General features: G+C 39.1%; 1 protein-coding gene across 4 annotated transcripts in view; it reads right to left on the reverse strand.

Moving 5' to 3' along the window:
- FRMPD4 (FERM and PDZ domain containing 4) overlaps positions 1-17516 on the reverse strand; it is a 296031-nt gene that overhangs the window by 39576 nt on the left and 238939 nt on the right. The window contains exon 1 of one of the 4 annotated variants that reach the window (XM_023918369.2): positions 3288-3650. The exons of 2 other annotated variants lie outside the window; for them this stretch is intronic. The gene's annotated coding sequence lies outside the window, so the exon portion shown is untranslated. Of the gene's footprint in view, positions 1-3287; positions 3651-3778; positions 3892-17516 lie in introns of those variants that run through there. One more of the 4 variants, XM_086880088.1, reaches the window with a different exon arrangement.

Here is a 17516-nt window from a genome sequence, read left to right on the forward strand (position 1 = left end):
CCACTTCTTTCTTTCAAAGAGATGCCATGTAAATTTTCATTCAGAAAATAAATTCTGCCTTCTGATGGCTTATTTTTATGTCTGCTTTTGCTGACACTATGTTAGATGGCAACAATCACCACTTTACCCAATAATTTTTTTCTCTAGTCTGGATGCTGCAGATATCTCATGTCCCATGAGAAGGGAAAGTTCTGAGTTAATTTTGCCGGGCTACTTCCCTTCATTCTAAAAGGCAGAGCAGCTTAAACTTAGCCCAGAAGTCAAAACAAAAACTTTATGGCACAGCTAATGGCTATTTTTGCAGAAATGTAACTCTGTGCCCAGGTTAAAACCACACTGATGACTGAACAAGCAACGTGCAGCTCTGCTGTCACAAACCATCAATCCAAAGCTGGACTAGAGTGACTGCTTACAGATTTGAAGGAAATTCCCCTTGCTGGGATGGTCACAGCATCTTCTGGAGCAGGAAAAGCAACATTGCTGTCATCCACAAGGAACACTGCCTCTAGCAGAACTCTCCTTTGCCTGCCTGGTCTTGACAAAACTTAGGCAATTGATGTACTGATACTAGTATAATGCAAATATTGCTTCATTAGCACTTACATTCTCTGAACAGTTTCTCCCTGCTCTCAGTTTTGACATACTCTGGACGGAGAAGATCTACCATACATGCTGATGCAGAATTTTGTATAGTTTTGTATAGTATATTCTAGCAGTTAAGAGATCATTAAAAACAATTATTCAATAAAATGCATTATCTAATGTCTTGAATAAATACATCAGTGAATTAAACTAAACAGTAGTATGACTTGTTGTTCCATGCTGAGAAACAAAGAAATCATGTACTCTAGAATTATAGTTCAAATAATTATAGAATTATATTTCAAACTAAAAGAAAAGATAGTTGAATATGTCAGAAATTGTAGAAGAGCAATGCCAGTATCTGTACAATTGCAAAGGAAATTTATGGGAGTTACATGTAAAAGAGGATGAAAGAACACTAAAGATGAGAAAATCTTACAGATAGTTTTACTATGTGACAAATTAACCATAATCTTTTATGATCAGAGCTTCATTTTCATTTGTACTGAAGCATTAGAAACCATTACAGCTGCTATTCATAATCTGTACGGCACTGGCATTTTCATTTTCACATTTGGGTATTGTGTACGTAGTAATGAAAGGTCAGGCATTCACACACATCCTTCATTCCTGAAGCTATTAAATTTTTTCTTTCCCTTAATGCTTTTCAAAAAGCAGAACACGAGATAAATTTTGCTGATTAAATGTTAAATGCTTTAGGATCATCTTGTTTTAGAGAGTTATCTGAGTTTTTATTAATAATGCATAACATTCACTTAAGGCTATTTTGTGTCAGAAATCCTTCACAGCATTATCTTAGCTCAAAGTAATTCAGCCAATAAAGAAAAAGAAAATAAGAAGAGGAGGATGCAATTGGAAATGAGATAAAGCTCTTGAATTCTGAAGGATACTGTATTTTCAAGCACTATATTATATACTGTTCTCAGTTCAATATTATTGGCTTTATCATTGTTTCTTAAATTTCTTTCAGGTGTCTGAACAATATTACTTTTGCTTTTCAGTCTTATCTGCTTTTTTGGGACCAAACTATCTGATCCAATCTAAGAGCATCTCAATCCTTTGTTATGGAACACAATGCTAGAATAATGCTTTAAATAATTACAGATTGCTGGAAATGGTTTTGAGAAGTAAACGTTCGAACAAAACAAGATCCATTCAATTTCTCATTAAGAAAAGTTTCAGCAGTGTCTTGGGTATTGTGGGTTTTAGTATTAGTATTACTGTAATTATCATTATATCTGCAAGGTTAGACAATTGATGGACACTGAGCTGCAGAGACTAATGCAGAATGATTTTTGCTTACTGCATCTGGAATAGAAAATCGATTGGTCAGATGCCAAAGACATACCCATGTGCCACTGGAACAGTATAAGTGATTTTATAATGATTTCAGTGAGCAGCCAAAGGGGCTACTCTTCTCAAGCTACCATGCACACAGCACAGTAATACAGACAGCAGGCCCAAAGTGCAAACCCTTTGGTTTCATTTATATCCTCAGACATTATTTAATTTATTTAAGAAGTAGACTGACAGGAGAAGAAATTGAGATAGAACTTCTGCCAGACAATTAACCACCTGTTTCTGTTAAATTACATTAAGTTACTAAAAAGTCCTACCGTGTTTATATACCATGTATCTGGAATGTTTCAAATTCAAAGGTTCATCCCCTTTTTTAAAAAATTATTTAAAGGAAAAAATTATTTACTGTGCTAAAATCAATAAGATGTGACTTAAAAAAATCTATTCTCTTTAAAGCTCTGTTCAATCTTTCAAAATCATATTATTAACTGTCATTTAATAAATCTTAATAGTTATGCTGGTTAACTTAAAAATGCATGTATGGTGCTATACCCTTTATTTTTTCCCCTTTTTCTGTATCACTAGAACAATATATATATATATATATATATATATTTTACATTTTTCTTGGTACAAAGAATCACTAGTATGAGTCTCTCTGAAAAGTTACAAAGCAAATGTATGCTGCTCATAAACGTGGTCTTTAAGATAAAACTTAAATTACACTTAAGCAGAAATTCTTCCCTGATAAATGCAAATAAATTGTAAATTATAAAGGGGGAACGAATGTCTGAAAAGGGGAGAAGAAAATTGCCCTGCAGACTCAAACCAATGCTGAATGGTTGCATTCTTCTATCCACCCAGAAAATGAAGACATAATTGCAGTGCAGTCGGACAGAGAGACGTGAGCTCTAGTCTAGATGGGTAACACCAGCAGTAAAAACACGATGCCAGTCCCTTCAGGATCAGTTCTAAGAGCGCCCACGCCTGCCGAGCCGATGTTCCGCTATCGGAACACATTGGGGTTCGCTTGGGGACACGATTCCCGCAGGTGCCGCGTCCCGGCCGGCCCCAGCCCACCGCCTTCGCTGCCTCTGCGCTCTGCGCTTTTTGTAGCACAAAAAACGGGAAAAGGTGAAAATTAACCACTTCATCCCTGTCCTCTCCCGCTCCTGAAGAGCTGCGGGTAACGGGCAGGGCTGAAGGGAGGGGCAGGAAAGCAACTCTGCTCTTCAGGAAAACAGTCAGGGGGAGGAGGGAAGCTGTTCACGGGGGAGGTGAATATATAACTCACCACATAGCTGCAGCCAGAAGGTGGTAGGAGGGAAGATGCTTACTGGTATAGGGGGGGAAAAAATAGAAGGGACCGACTCGATGTGACTTACTAAATTGATTTCACGGGTATTTCGTTTGTTTTGTGCGCTTGTGTTTGCTCAGCCCGCAGGAGTGCCCGCGCCGCCCTGCAGCGGGGCCCAGCCCGGCGGCGCTTAGGCCCGAGCCTGCCCGGCACAGCCTCTGCCCCGGGGCGCCTCTGCTCCCGGCATCGCTGCTCCGCCCAATCGACACATTGTTAGACACAAAACACTGAAGTCAGTCGTCTTACGCAAACCCTCTCTAACACAAGCCACGGTGGCGAAGGGGCGAGGGCACATGAGCGCTGCTGGCACCAGCCTGGCAGTAGCCATCTCCCCGGGGCACAGGCCGGCACAGGCGGTGTGGGCCGCACTCGCCGCCGCAGCCCCGGCCATGGAGCACGCAGCGCTCACTGCAAAGGAGCTGCAAATGAGGAGCCGAGGGCAGAGGTGGCAAGCGAGGGGCTCTGTTGGTCCAGCCAGCACGGCCAGCCATCCCCTCACCCATCCAGCAGGATATTGACCTCGAGCTGACTGGGGCCTGAGGTTCCACAGCTCAAAGCACTTCTCTGCATGCTTTCTGAAATCACAGGGACAGCTGCAAATACCTTCTCCCATCCTCAGCATGGCGACACGCAGCTAGTTTGGGCTGAAGGGCCGGTTTTAAACAGTTGGGGCTCACAGGGGTGAATTTTCAGTCAGGTGTGAGAGTCTAAGTTTTATTGTTCTGAAATTGCCCCGGCCCGTCAAACACACAAACAGAACAGGCTCCGGAGGCTACACACAGGGTTTTAGGCACCTCGACTCAGCTACTGGGCTTTGGATACTGCAGGGCTTGCTCTTGTAATCTGAGCCAATTTATGACATGCTACATTAAAATGTATTAGCCATGTAAACAACTTCACCAAGTTAGAGAAGTATGCAATATGAAGGTGTCCTTCCTACAGAATAACTCCTATAAAGAACAACCTTTGGGGTCTGCAGATTTCTTCTCTTGGATGACCATCCCATTCTCCTCTTGAATAGCCTGTACTTCCGTTTCATCCATAGTATGTTGAAAACTTTCATTTAAAGCTAATTCATGAACTTCAGGAATCACAAATATGCCTCACTTCAGATGCAATCATGAGATAAGCACCAAAAAAAAAAAAACAAAAAAACCCCACGCTTCTGAAATCTGCTTCACTTGCACACATTGACAACAATCTATCTGCGCAAGAATAAATTCCTTGTTCCAAGGATGTGCATGAAAATTCAGTTCTCAAAGGGGACATAGCAGCAGATTTAGCATGCAAGGATATATGCATGCTTTAAGGGCTAGATGTCAAACCTCAAGATTAAAAATAGACTTGTCAAAATTGAGTCTGACAGAAATCACTGTAACTGTATCTCTGTGTTCCAATGGACATAATACTCTTCATTATGTAGTCACAAAGTAATTCTTTTGAGTCTAATTAGACTGCAAATGTCATTTTAAAAAAGCAAATTAAATCATTATTTTAAAATTACATTTACTGCTAATGCAGAGTGCCAGATTATGAGTATTGCTTGGCGGATTTTTTTCATGTACAAGTCAGTAGTTTTTTGCATACATGTAAATGAGGAAAACAGTGATGAGTCCATCCTCAGGCATAATTTTGGCCTTTAAGTCAGCAAAAAGAGGACAAGAGCAAGAGCCAGATTGACGAGAGCAAGAGCCAGATCTAAACAGAGAGGTCATAGGACACTGATGATGCATTTTTATCACCAGCAGTCCTAATTAGACACCAAACTGCCCACATGCATGTCACTAATTCCTTATGTCACACATGGCAAGACAAGAATAAAAATAATAAAAATTAGTTCAAATTCACTAATCTGTGATTCTGCAGAAAATAATCCAACTACTAAAAATAGTTTAAACCTTGACAATCCTTTTTAAAGCTTTTTGTTTGTTTGTTTTTTATTTTTTATTTTCAATATACTTTTTATTCCCTAATTCTGTCCTATCCTAACTAAAAGATGTCCTCCAGGCAAAAGTTCTTAATCTACAGTGGATCAATAGCCACAAAAGCATATAAGGAAAAGAGGCAGGGGAGAGGCATGTTTATAGAATCAGACTCTCAAAGCTAATCATTAAAACAAAAAGTGGAGGAGGGAGATCAGAGAGGTTTGAGAGGATTTATTTTATTTTCCTCCCTCTACCCTCTCCCCAGCTGCAGCTTCCCAAGAATTTTTCTAAGTTCACACCTTCCCCATGGCTCTTTTAAAGATCTAAGCTCCAAAAGGGAAGTTTCAGGAAGGTCACCTGTGAAGGGGATCTTTGCTCTTCAAAATATGTAAATTCACTATTTGAATGACAAACTACTTGCATTTTTAAAGGCAGTTATAAACAATCCACTCTCACAGTCCTTTGATTCATCCATTCATTGAGACCAAATATTTAATTTTTGCTTTGCTGTTCTGCATGCTGCTGCTGGCAATCACCCTCCCTCCATTTGCTATGGGGCGCACGGACAGAAGGGATGACTCCTCTCCAAGCTGCAATCTTTTCTTCCTGTGTCCTAGGCTGCAAAATACTCCAGCTGCTTCAGACGCCATTTACTGCCTGTCCATCTACCCATAATTAAGAAGTAATTTGGAAAATTATACTACTGTGGAAACGTAAGAGTCCTTTCCCTCTGCAGAATAAGGGTGAGATCCCCACACAGTCATTCCTGTTCCAAGGGAAATGGAAAGACAATGATCACTCTATAGTTTCCGCTTAAAAATCCGTATTATATATGTATTCATTAAGGAGGTCTTTGAGTCTGTGTGCAGCCAGTGGGGATTGAAGGGAAGAGTTACAGAACCTCTAGGTTCTTATTGTGCTGTTTTTTAAGGAAAACTCAGGACTGTTATGGAAAGTGCAGTAAAAATGAAGGAAGGAAAAAAAATGTGTTCGTGCTTTTTCTAATTAAAAGGCTTGTAGAAACAGATCTTCCCCAAGTAAGAATATCCTGTACACAAGTCATTATGTGGTCTCTCTGACATTTTTCTGAAACAACTGGAGCCAGGTGTATCAAATACAACATAGAGCAATAAAGGACTTGGGATCTGTTTGGCTTGGTGGCTCCTAAATGGTTGTTTTCCCCTTCCAAGTGATTAACTTTTTCATAAAAGCTTGTGAAAATGCTCACATTCAGAAGTTACCCAGTACAGACAGTATTGACATTTTTTGTTGACATTTGCTACTCATCAAAGTTCTGATCTTCAGCAATCACCAGCAATGTATTTGTTGTATGGAACATAGCTGTAAGTTCTGAATTGAATCTCTGCACAAAATGCTTAGTTCAGGAAAAAAAAATGAGTTCACTGCAAACCACATTACAATATTTGCTGTAAAAAAGGGTGTTATCAATTAACTACATATTTTGTTTTACTTATTGAAGTTTTAATTTAATAGGTCAGAATTTGAAACAGGGAGGCATTTCTGATTCAGCCTTCTTTGTATTTTCATGTCTAACACTGTACTGACATCTGGAAAATTAGATCAGCTTACTTAAGAAAAGTAAAAGCAGAAACATGAAAAAGCAATTGAATTTGATTTCAAAAACTTTCCCATTATTACAGAGAAGATGGTAGTGATAATTCAGATAAAGGTAGTTATTACAATTCATCAGATAAATGGTCAAACTGCACATAACACTTGTGCGGAAGAGGATGAAGACAAAAGTAAGAGGGATGTGGTGAAGGCATAATCACCCTTTTCTCCCCCTCTAACATCTTTTCATAGTAAAACAGCCTCAGGGAAAAGAAGATGCTCTGATTTATATCACAAACTTTATCTCAGTGCTGTCAAACTCATGCATCAAATAATGGTGTATCAAAGCCTACCGTGACTTCAAAGCCATGACGCCAACTATGATAAACTTCTATCTTCTGTTCTTGCATTATTGGTCTTTCTGAGCTCATGATTTCATGCTTTCTGCAGTCAAGAGGACAATGCTCTTCCACTGAAACAATACTGGGACTTTCATCCATTCACCTGAACACCATAACTCATAACAAAGTCCCTAACAGTTTAATTTGGACTCATGAAAGAAACAGAGAAAGGACTTCAAAATGTCTGCTTTTATTTCAGGTCCAAAATTAAAAAATCCACTCTTTTTTTTTCTGTTGTAGCTAGCAAGTGATGTTGAAGGGTGTTACTGCAAACTATGATAGCTCTCTGCATCCTGCCCCAGAGATGCTGATGTGAAATTGCTTCAAACATAAAATAATGCAGTGACAAAACAGTAGGAAAGTCAGTACACAGACCATTGTACAGAGGCACAGAACAAACACAAACATTTAAAATCTCTATATGTTTTCATTTACAGGCTGTGGAATGAACAGATCAAGGGCATCCCTGCTGAGAAGGACTTGGGGAGCTGTGGATGAGAGGCCAGACATGACCCAGCTGTGGACTTTTAGCCCAGAAAGCCAAATGTGTCCTGGGCTGCATCAAAAGCAGCACGGCTAGCAAGATGAGGGAGGGGATTCTGCCCCTCTGTTCTGACAGGCAGCTGCATCCATCTCTGGGATCCCCAGCACAGAAAGGGCATCAACCTGTCAGAGCAAGTCCAGAAGAGGCCACCAAGATGATCAGAGTGATGGAGCACCTCCTGCGGGGAAAGGCTGAGAGATTTGGGATTGCTCAGCCTGGAGAAGAGAAGGCTTTGGGACCTAATTCCAGCCTTCCAAGACCTGAAGGGAGCCTACAAGAAAGATCGAGAGAGGCATGTAGTGACAGGACAAGGGGCAGTGGCTTCAGACTCAAAGAGAGTAGGTTTAGACTAGAAGAAATTCTCTACTCTGAGGGTGGTGAGGCACTGGAATGGGTTGCACAGGAAACCTGTAGATGCCCTATCCCTGGAAGTGTTCAAGACCAGGTTGGATGGAGCTCTGAGCAACCTTGTCTAATGGAAAGGTGTGCCTGTCCATGGCAGGGAGGTTGGAACTGGATGATCTTTGAGTTCCCTTCCAACCCAAGCCATTCTGTGACATTTATTTACAACTGTCATTTGTTGTAATTTCTACTGTCATAAAACATCATGCTCTAAAAACTCTTCCAGTGTCTGTCTCCTCTATGGTTTTGTTTTGCAACATATAGCATTACCTTAACAATGGGTCTGGTCTGCTTGAAACATTTAATTTTCATGTTGTGTTTTCTGAAGAAAACGAAGAGTTCCTTACTAGGCACAGAATTTCAGAGAAGGGAGGGTGATGGGAAAGTGAAAGAAGAGAATTAGGAGGAGTGATGGGAAAGGCACCTGCAGAGGCTGGCATGGGTTGTTACTGGAAATGGCATGTCACAAAACCACCCCTTGAACTACCCTGGATCAAATAGGGAAATATTCTATTAAAGCATGCTATTCCACTATTTTTCAGCTATGTCGTAAAATTAGGAGGCTACATATAGAACCACTACAAGCAATCCATGGGGTAATCATTTAACAGTCTGATTCAAACCCCACTGAAATCCACCAGAAGACTACCATCATTTTCAGCAGGCTTTGGATCAGAGTCATGTTGCTGGAGGATGAACATTGCTCCATAGTTTCATCCCAGGAAAATTAAACTCAAAAGCATGAAAGGCAGCAAAGCAACACCTTTCCTGCCACTTTTAAAACACCTTTGTCAAATTTTCCATTAACAAAGCCTTAAGGAAGTAGGGACTTCTTACCAGAAAACAAAATATAAGTATTTCTAGAAGCAGGCAGTATGTATTTTAGCATGTATATTTATAGACACATAATTTATAGGTCCAACATGCAAAATATTCATCATGTTTAGAGCTGTCCCTAAACAAAAAGCCCTGGCATTATTCTCTGTGCCTGGAAAAACAAGTTGACCATGTATCTTTGGTAAACAAAAAATAGTTAATTTACAAAGCTGCAGAACTGCTTTATTTGCACTTGACTCTTTAACATCCTGGAGTTTTAATAGATCTGGCACTTGTAGGATAGGGTGAAACAACATTATCACTATCTCTGTATTATACTTCATAATTGTAAAATGCTGTATTTTATCACTCCATTTACAGTAATAAAAGTATTGCTAAACAATTATCTTAACAAATGTATTTTTGATGGAAGAGCCAGTGATGTTTGTGTTTATAAACTAAGCTATTCATGAAAGTTTATGTTTATAATGGTATTTCTTTCTTTGAAATAACAAAATAGACCATTGGTGGTGCACTATGAGCACCTACTGGGAAATTCACTGTATCCTGCCTCACGCATTAGATATCTAAATGAACAGCCTTGATAAGAGCAGGTTTTTTCTCCTCATTGTTCATGACATACATACAAAAGTACTATAATTATTCTAAAGCAGCAGCTGAAGGAAAAATTCTCATGGAGATATTGGTAATCTGTCATGAGGAGAGTACTGTGAAGACAACAGACAAAAATCCAAATATTCTTTTCTTGAAACAATTTAACTGTTCAAAAGCATCTATCAAATACTTATACAAGCACTAAAGTTTAGTGTTTAGTCAATGGACTATAATTTCTGTGGAATATATTGAAGAGTAGGATATGAAAATATTTTTAAAATGTACAGTACAGTAGCTAGTCAAAGAAGATACTGCACATTGCCCTTTGATAAAACATCATCTTTCTAATCAAGGGATCAGGAGTAAGAAATCCTTAAGTAAATAAATAAGTAAATATTTAAGTAAATAAAATGTTGCTTAAATAAAAAATGAGTTTTAGATCAGTAAATCCTATCAGATTAAGGCAGTCATTCCATAATCCTGACCACAGTACAACCAAACCAAATTATTACTTGTAGGAGAATAGATTATGGGGCATTAGGAATGGGGCTGTGGCCAAGCCTCACCCCTAATGGTGTGCATCTGAAGGAAAAGAAGCACAGAATGCTGAGGTGTATTGGCCAATCACAAAAGAATAAAAGGGCACACAGGTGCTATGCATGTGAGAAACAGGCTGTAAGAGGTTGTACTGGGGAATAATGAAGTGCTGATGCTTGAAACCATTCCTGGTGTCAGTTGTGTGTCCTCTGTCAATTACTTCTTCCTACTGTTTCTGACATTCAGAGTTATAATTGCCAAAACAGGATTTCAGTGCATAAAAAAAACCAACCCAGTACTGAAATACAATGTAAACTCTGTATGTTCAGCATTGTGTAGCAAAAAAGTAACTCTGTATCATCCTGTATTTGACTTTCACTGAAAAACCTGGTCACCAGCCCATGTGAAATAACACACACCTCAAAAAACCAAAAACCATACAGAACACCAATCAAATAAAAGAAAGAAACTAAAAAATAATTTTAAAAAAATAAAAAAAATCATGTCCTGCATAGAATCAGTATCTGGTGAGGCTGCAAGTCAGAAGACATCAAACTGTGGACAAGCCTTTGAAAGGCTCTGTGCAGCACTAAGTGAAGATAGACAGAACGCAGGTATGGATGACAGTGAACAAGAGCAGAAATTTACTGCTGTAAGAGAGAGCTACTCATTTTTCCTCCTTCCTGGAAAACTCACATTTTCCCAGAAAGGACTGAAAGGACTCCCAAAGGAGTAAGTACAGCTTATTCAACTCCTCAAAATTCAAATTCTGGTATGAGATAGAGCAATCTTACTCCTGTGATGCACTCACAGATCCAAGACCAACAAACCAACAAATAGCTTGTATCTGACTTTGTCCAAACACAAACTTCCCAGCTAAGCATTGTTGGTAGATGTTTCGGGAAGGCCTTATATTATGCTTGAGCTATAATACATCTTTCCAAACAGATACAAGTTTATAATTTAATGACTTGAAATGATAAGGAATGACCACAGCTCTCTCTCTTACCTCTCACGGTGTTATTAGCTGCAGTTTCTTAGGACTTAGACTGCACTTTTTTACCAAGTTGAAAAGATACTTGCTATCCCAGTTTGTCCTTGCTCAGATAAACCTGTCTTGATCTGTCCTGCAGCAACCTAATTAGGCTGAGTTTCTTATGAATCTCATAAAAGGGGAAACTTGTGGTTAATTTTTTCTGCTCTTCCCAAACTATGTCCAATTACCAGCACGCTTCCAGGAATGGACAGCACTGCAGACCTTCTATGGTTACACATAAAATTTATATTGCCTCCCTACTCCCACTTGATATTCTTATCCTTTTTATATTCATTTTATATTCATTCTATTAGCTACAATGTACTGCTCTGAAAGGTCAGATTCAATGAATTATTTAATGCCATGGCAAGCTGAGGCCCGAACTGCTGCATCTTAACAATCTATGGTAGTTTCACCCTACACTGAGCTTTGATATGTGAACCAAGGGGATCTAGAGAGGAATGGTTTCAATATCAGTTTAATCCACTTGCTCTGAGCAACAGGCACAGTCACCCTGCACTTCATCTTGGCCAGCCTTCTTCTGAAACAAAGTTTTTACTACCAGAGGCCATATTCAACACATTACAGTGGGAAACAGCACCTCCCTTCTAATGCCAGCACATGACTTTCAAAGCTCCTTTCCCTACATTTCTGAACTTCTGGAATTTCACCAGCTATTGCCAAATGGCAGTGGTTCCATTAGGTAGAGGTGTGGAGACCCAGGTCCAAAAAGAGTCACAAAAATGATCAGAGTGCTGGAACAGCTCTGCTATGAAGACAAAACGAGAGAATTTTGATTGTTCAACCTGGAAAAGAGAAGGCAACAGGAAGACCTTATTGCACCTCCAGTAAATTAAAGGAGGCCTCTAAGAAAGATGGGAACCAGCTTTTTAGCTGGGCCTGCTGCAATAGGACAAGAGCTTTTAAACTAAGACAAGGTATGTTTAAAATACAAGGAAGAAATTCTATACTGCCAGGGTGGTGAGGCACTAGAACAAGTTGTCTGAAGAAGCTATGGATGTTCCATCCCTGGCAGTGTTAGAGCTCAGATTGGAAGGGGCTCTAAGCAACCTGATCTAGTGGAAGATGTCCCTGCCCATTGCAGGGAGGTTGAAACTAGATAATGTAAAAAGTCCCTTCCACTACAAACTGCTCTATGACGTGCTTATTTTGTCATCCTTAAGTACCCGCTTTGCCATGACCTTCAGCTCTGCCCTCCTGAACGCTTCAGCATCTCACAGGAAATGGAGTTCCAGCTGTTGCTGCCTTACTTACAAAAGCCTCATCTGTAGGTTTAATTTAATAAATTAATTAAATTTGTTCTCCAAAGGGATTAAATTAAGTGCATTGTGTATCTTTGGCAAAATGTATGCAGTTATCTCTCCCCACCCCCCACCATAGGTAACCTGTATATCCTATGAACCTCATAAAACTAGTAACACTCACAAAACGATAGGTGTTATAAAAATCCCCTCTGCCCACATCTTTCCCCATTTTAATGTGTATTTTTCTTGTAAAACAGAAATGAAACTTGGTTTTTTTTCTACTGGAGAGAATCACAATGACATGGTAGAATTCACACCTTTTATTTATCACTTTTAGGTAGAGATAAAGAAAATGTTTCTAACAAATATTTTGAAACTGTCTAAGCAACTCTCCTTATAACAGGTTGGCTGTACAAACTATGTAAAATGGTCATGACAAACCATGTAAAATGTCAAGACAAGATTTTGGGTAACACGAGCTGCAGAAACTCAGGATCTTGTTTCTAAGTAACGCACAAATCCCAAATCCATTATAATAGAGCTTTATGAATCATATTCCTCTCTCTCTCCACACATACATACAAACATGTGCAAATGCCTACATTTATGTAGAATATATACTGCATGCTTATGACATGTTACTTGTTCAATAAAAAGCCCTAAGACTTACATTAGCAAACAGTGTCCTCAGTCTATATATCTGGGAGCATAAATTATGCAATTTACTCTTTCTCCAAAAAAAAATGGTTGCAAAAGTGTGTGCTGAATTTTCTTCCTGTCTCATATGTCAATATGTGGTACAGTTCCTTCCTTAAACCCATGGCAGTCTGAATGAATTATTAATGATCTCAAGGCATCTGCTGGACACTGCAACATGACTGTAATTGGTGTAGAACACTAAGAAATTGTTTCAATACTTTTTAAGGGGAAAAGGAAGCAGTATCTTTACTAATGCAGTTGTCCTAATATTTAATTAAAGACTTTGAACACAAATAGAATTTCAGATGAAATGCAGAACAAAAGGGTATTTCTGGTCACAAAAGTATAATTTCCATGTAAAACTGTGCAGTAAGGAGAATGACACGAGATAAAAAATTAAAAAGAAACTGGACTGCAAAGTCAATAATTGTTTTAATATTTTGCTGTCTTCTAATATGGAGAGTTTTTGCTATTTCTCTTGATAAACTCAGGCAGATGATATTTTCCTTTTAAGTCTCTGGCACACTGTAATGACACAGAGAAAATAACATTGAGCAGAAAAGACAAAGTATGGAATGAAGATTTCAGTGCTATGACTAAACCTCATGATTCCTATAGCTTTTATTAAATACAGATGACCTAAAGGATTTCAAACTGCTGTAGAAACCAATTTCTTCAACGAAAGAACTGCCTTTTTCACACAGTGCTTTCTGAGTAACAGACCTGCTGAAAAGCTGAAGTGATCATAAAATGGGTGAGTTCCATGATACAAGATGACAAGACCTTTGCCTCTCCTGGAGTCTTGTTTGATTCATAAGCTGAACAAATGTGGTTATAACTAAACCTGCAATCAAACTGAATTACTTTATTTAACAATACAGACAGTGGACTGCAGAGATTTTCCCTTGTGCAGTAAGTAAAATATATGAAGTTTTAGTCTGCATGAGGAGGAACAGGAGCTAAAAGAACAATTAACATTTCTGCACATAATATGTAAGAAATATGCCTTGGGGAAACGTAGGCTGATGGCAATCTGGTTTTATCTCTGCAGTCTCTCCTTTGGTATTTGCAGGCTCCAGTTTGATATTCTAACTTCTTGGTTTCTCAGAACCAGCTTCTTTGTTAAACAAAGCCAAAGCAAAACTAAGACCGACATCATTTGGAAGTCACCTGCTTTGAAATACACCATTTGTCTTTCCCCTCTTCCTGTCGCTGCTTTCAGGTTTGTGAAGACTTGGTTGTTAAAAGTCAAGCAAAAAGTCAAACAGAAAATTATGTCTATGGGAAAAAAAGCTGTAAAAAGCTAAAGCAGTAGCTAAAATACTTCTCTTACACTACTTGTCATTTGTTGCCTGTAATAAATTACAGATGATCAATTGTCACATCAGAAATCAAGGAAAAGCTGACTAATAAATCCCAGATAGAGAAGTCTACCACATTAAGCTGCCTTTTGAAAAACTCAATGTTTTTAAAATGAATTTATTTTTAGTTATTTTTATTTTCTACTAGTTTCTACTAGTTTTTGTCCCAGATTAATGAGAAACTGTTTTCTCCTCTGACGTTCCACTGTGACCCAAAGTCATCCCAATCAGTGGTAATATTTAACTGAAGACTATCACAATATCACTTTGGGGACTAATGAGTCAGAATATGTAAAACTGTTCCCCTTTTAACTAACCTGCTTCTATTGGGCATATCTGGTAGAATTAGAAGTAGATACCCAATCTCTTGGCAGTTTGGGGAGTCCTTGTCGGCTGCACTACTGCTAAATTAAAAATATTATATAATTCTGTGTTGAAAGTTTTCTAGTCCATTAAGCAACACAGAAGTCCCCACAACATTTCTATTTCAACAACATTAATCTATCAACTGCTAAGAGAGACTGTGAATCACAAAATTATTCTTATTGGATGGAAACAGAGAAAGGACTTGCTAGTGACAGTCTTAAACCTTTTGATCAGATTTTTTTAAAAAGCTTAAAAAACTCCCCCAAAAATTAGGCCTTGCAAACACACATAAAAACGTCAGAAAAAAAAATCAGTCAATTGCACTGAGAGCCAGATCCAACTATTTTACAAAACAATTAGATCTAGACATCTCTCAATCAAAAAGAAGTCACAGTTTTATCAGACTAGGATTCAGAGAATCATAAAAACAGAATTGCCTGAGTTGGAAGTGATCCACAAGGACCACTGAAGTCCAACTCCTGGCACAGGACCACCCCAAGAATGCCTGAAAATGTTGTCCAAACATTTATTGAACTCTGTCAGGGTCAGTGCTGTGGCCACTTCCCTGGGGAGCCTGTTCCTGTGCCCAGTGACTCTTTGGGTGAGGAACTTTATTCTTATATTGAATTTCAACCTCCCCTGGCACAACATCAAGCCTATTTTTGTCTCTTTGCCCCTTCCAGTCTCATTTAACTATTAAATATTCACTTAGGTACTCTCTCATTTCTACTATTTTTTGGGCTTTTCCAACTCTTTAGACAAACTCCAGGTATCAGGTTTCAAGCACTGACATCCCTAACATGTTTTTGGCTGATTGAAAGGCAACATTGCCATGAGAGCAGGAATATGAAATGGAAGTGTAGAGGTAACCACTGAAAGTGTACCCTAATGTTCTGAGGGACAGCCACCTTATGGACACACACAGCTTCAGGAAGCACCATTCTTCATTTTATTTTACTTTATAGACTAAATGTCACCTGGAAAGTAAATAGAATTGTGAAAGTAAAAAGTAACTCTGAGAATCAGGAAGACACAACATCAGCATGCCACAGAGCTAGAGAAAGATCCTGTCATCTTCAGGGACTCCTGAGTCAGCTTCCCATTATGCAGTTCATTAAAATTACACTGTTATAGCAATGGACCATGGAGTACCAAGACCTCTCCATGACATTTTTCTCTGAGTAGGGTTTTACTCATTTACAGTCACCCTCCTTATGTCCTTCCCACCCCAGAGAGTGCTGCTTCCACCTTGACAGGGGAAAAAAACACGAAAACTAAAGATACTTCAAATGAATGGAAATACACAAGACACTGCAAATTGGTTGCAGTCTTTTCACCCTTCTCTCTCAACAGTTTAAATTACCTTTTACCTCTTATGAACACTGGTGCATGTAAAACTGCCACCTTCAAAACAGCATTCCTTAAAAGGAGGCAATTTAAATGCCTTTCCCTCATAGAAGGTACCTGTAGCTGACAGAAGTCTCCAAGGGTCAACTTACAAAACCATAAAAATATCATGTTTGCCTCTCAGCTCTTGACATCACCTTTGCCATCTTTCTATCAAAATACAGCATTTTGGTATAATTCAGAGCAATTACAAGCTGCTTTAGTGACAGTGCAAGCTACATTTCAGTATTTTAAAGAACTACTTCTCTGTCATCCTGAAGCTATTTAGGCAGCAGATAAACAACAGTTAATTTCTGTGATTCATCTGGCCAGCACTGGCTCAGGATAAAAGGGAATGCTGATGCCACCACTGGGAAAAGCCACATTGTCAAGGCCTTCCCAAAGCATCACAGGCCCACAACCACCACGTCTTCTCAGAAATGGCTATGCCAGCCATTACAATAGCTTCATTAGCTGATGTGTATGTGCTGGATAAGTCAGCAACTGACTGGCAGGATAAGAGAATTGTAAAATTCTCAGTGAGGGCAGACAGATGCTTCTGGAAGGACAGAGTTCTGTGCATGCACTGATGAAGGCATCTCTGTCATCTTTCTACTTCACAGCCACTCCATGCTGGCAGCCCCAGGTGCATGGCACAGTCCTCTCCTGTCAGCCTATACTGCTTCCCCAGTCCCAGAGACTGTTCTGCACAGACTGGAGCTTCCCAAACAGCTCCTGAAACTGTCTCTGGCTTGTGTTTCAACCTGGCTTCTACTTTCTGCTGATTAAATTTCAGAGTGAATACACCTGTGTAAGTGTAGCTGTCCTGTTGTAATGTCTTCAAGGCATCCACAGAACATTCAGCTACAAACAGCACAGTGTAAAGGGCTGGATTGCCCAACATTGTCTTTGAGGACTTGGAAGTGTCATTTCAAAAGAGACATAAAATGCAGTTGGGAAAGAGAAATCATGCAGTTTCAGTAGTCTGACACCTATTCTCTAACCCTCCCTACTCTGAATGCAGGACATAAGATTTTTAGGTACCTCTTGCTACATATTCCAACCAGATGTAATCCTTTGATGCATGGGGTTTGCATAAATAGCACAAAGCAGGATAAACATCTACTGCAGAGAATGAAATATAAAGGTAATTCATCACATGGAAGCATTAATTCATAATAAGCTCAAAGCTTGGTGTTCATCTGAATGACTTTACATGGGAACAGCTACTCTGAAACATTCACATCAGTGCAGCTGGCTTTAAAGTAAATCTTCCATTTGGACAAGCCAACACTTTTGTTCAGTTGGATGAGAAGCAATAAGCTTGTCAGA

The sequence above is a fragment of the Cyanistes caeruleus genome, chromosome 3, assembly GCF_971803275.1.
Source record: "Cyanistes caeruleus chromosome 3, bCyaCae1.hap1.1, whole genome shotgun sequence".
NCBI classification, from domain to species: Eukaryota; Metazoa; Chordata; class Aves; order Passeriformes; family Paridae; genus Cyanistes; species Cyanistes caeruleus.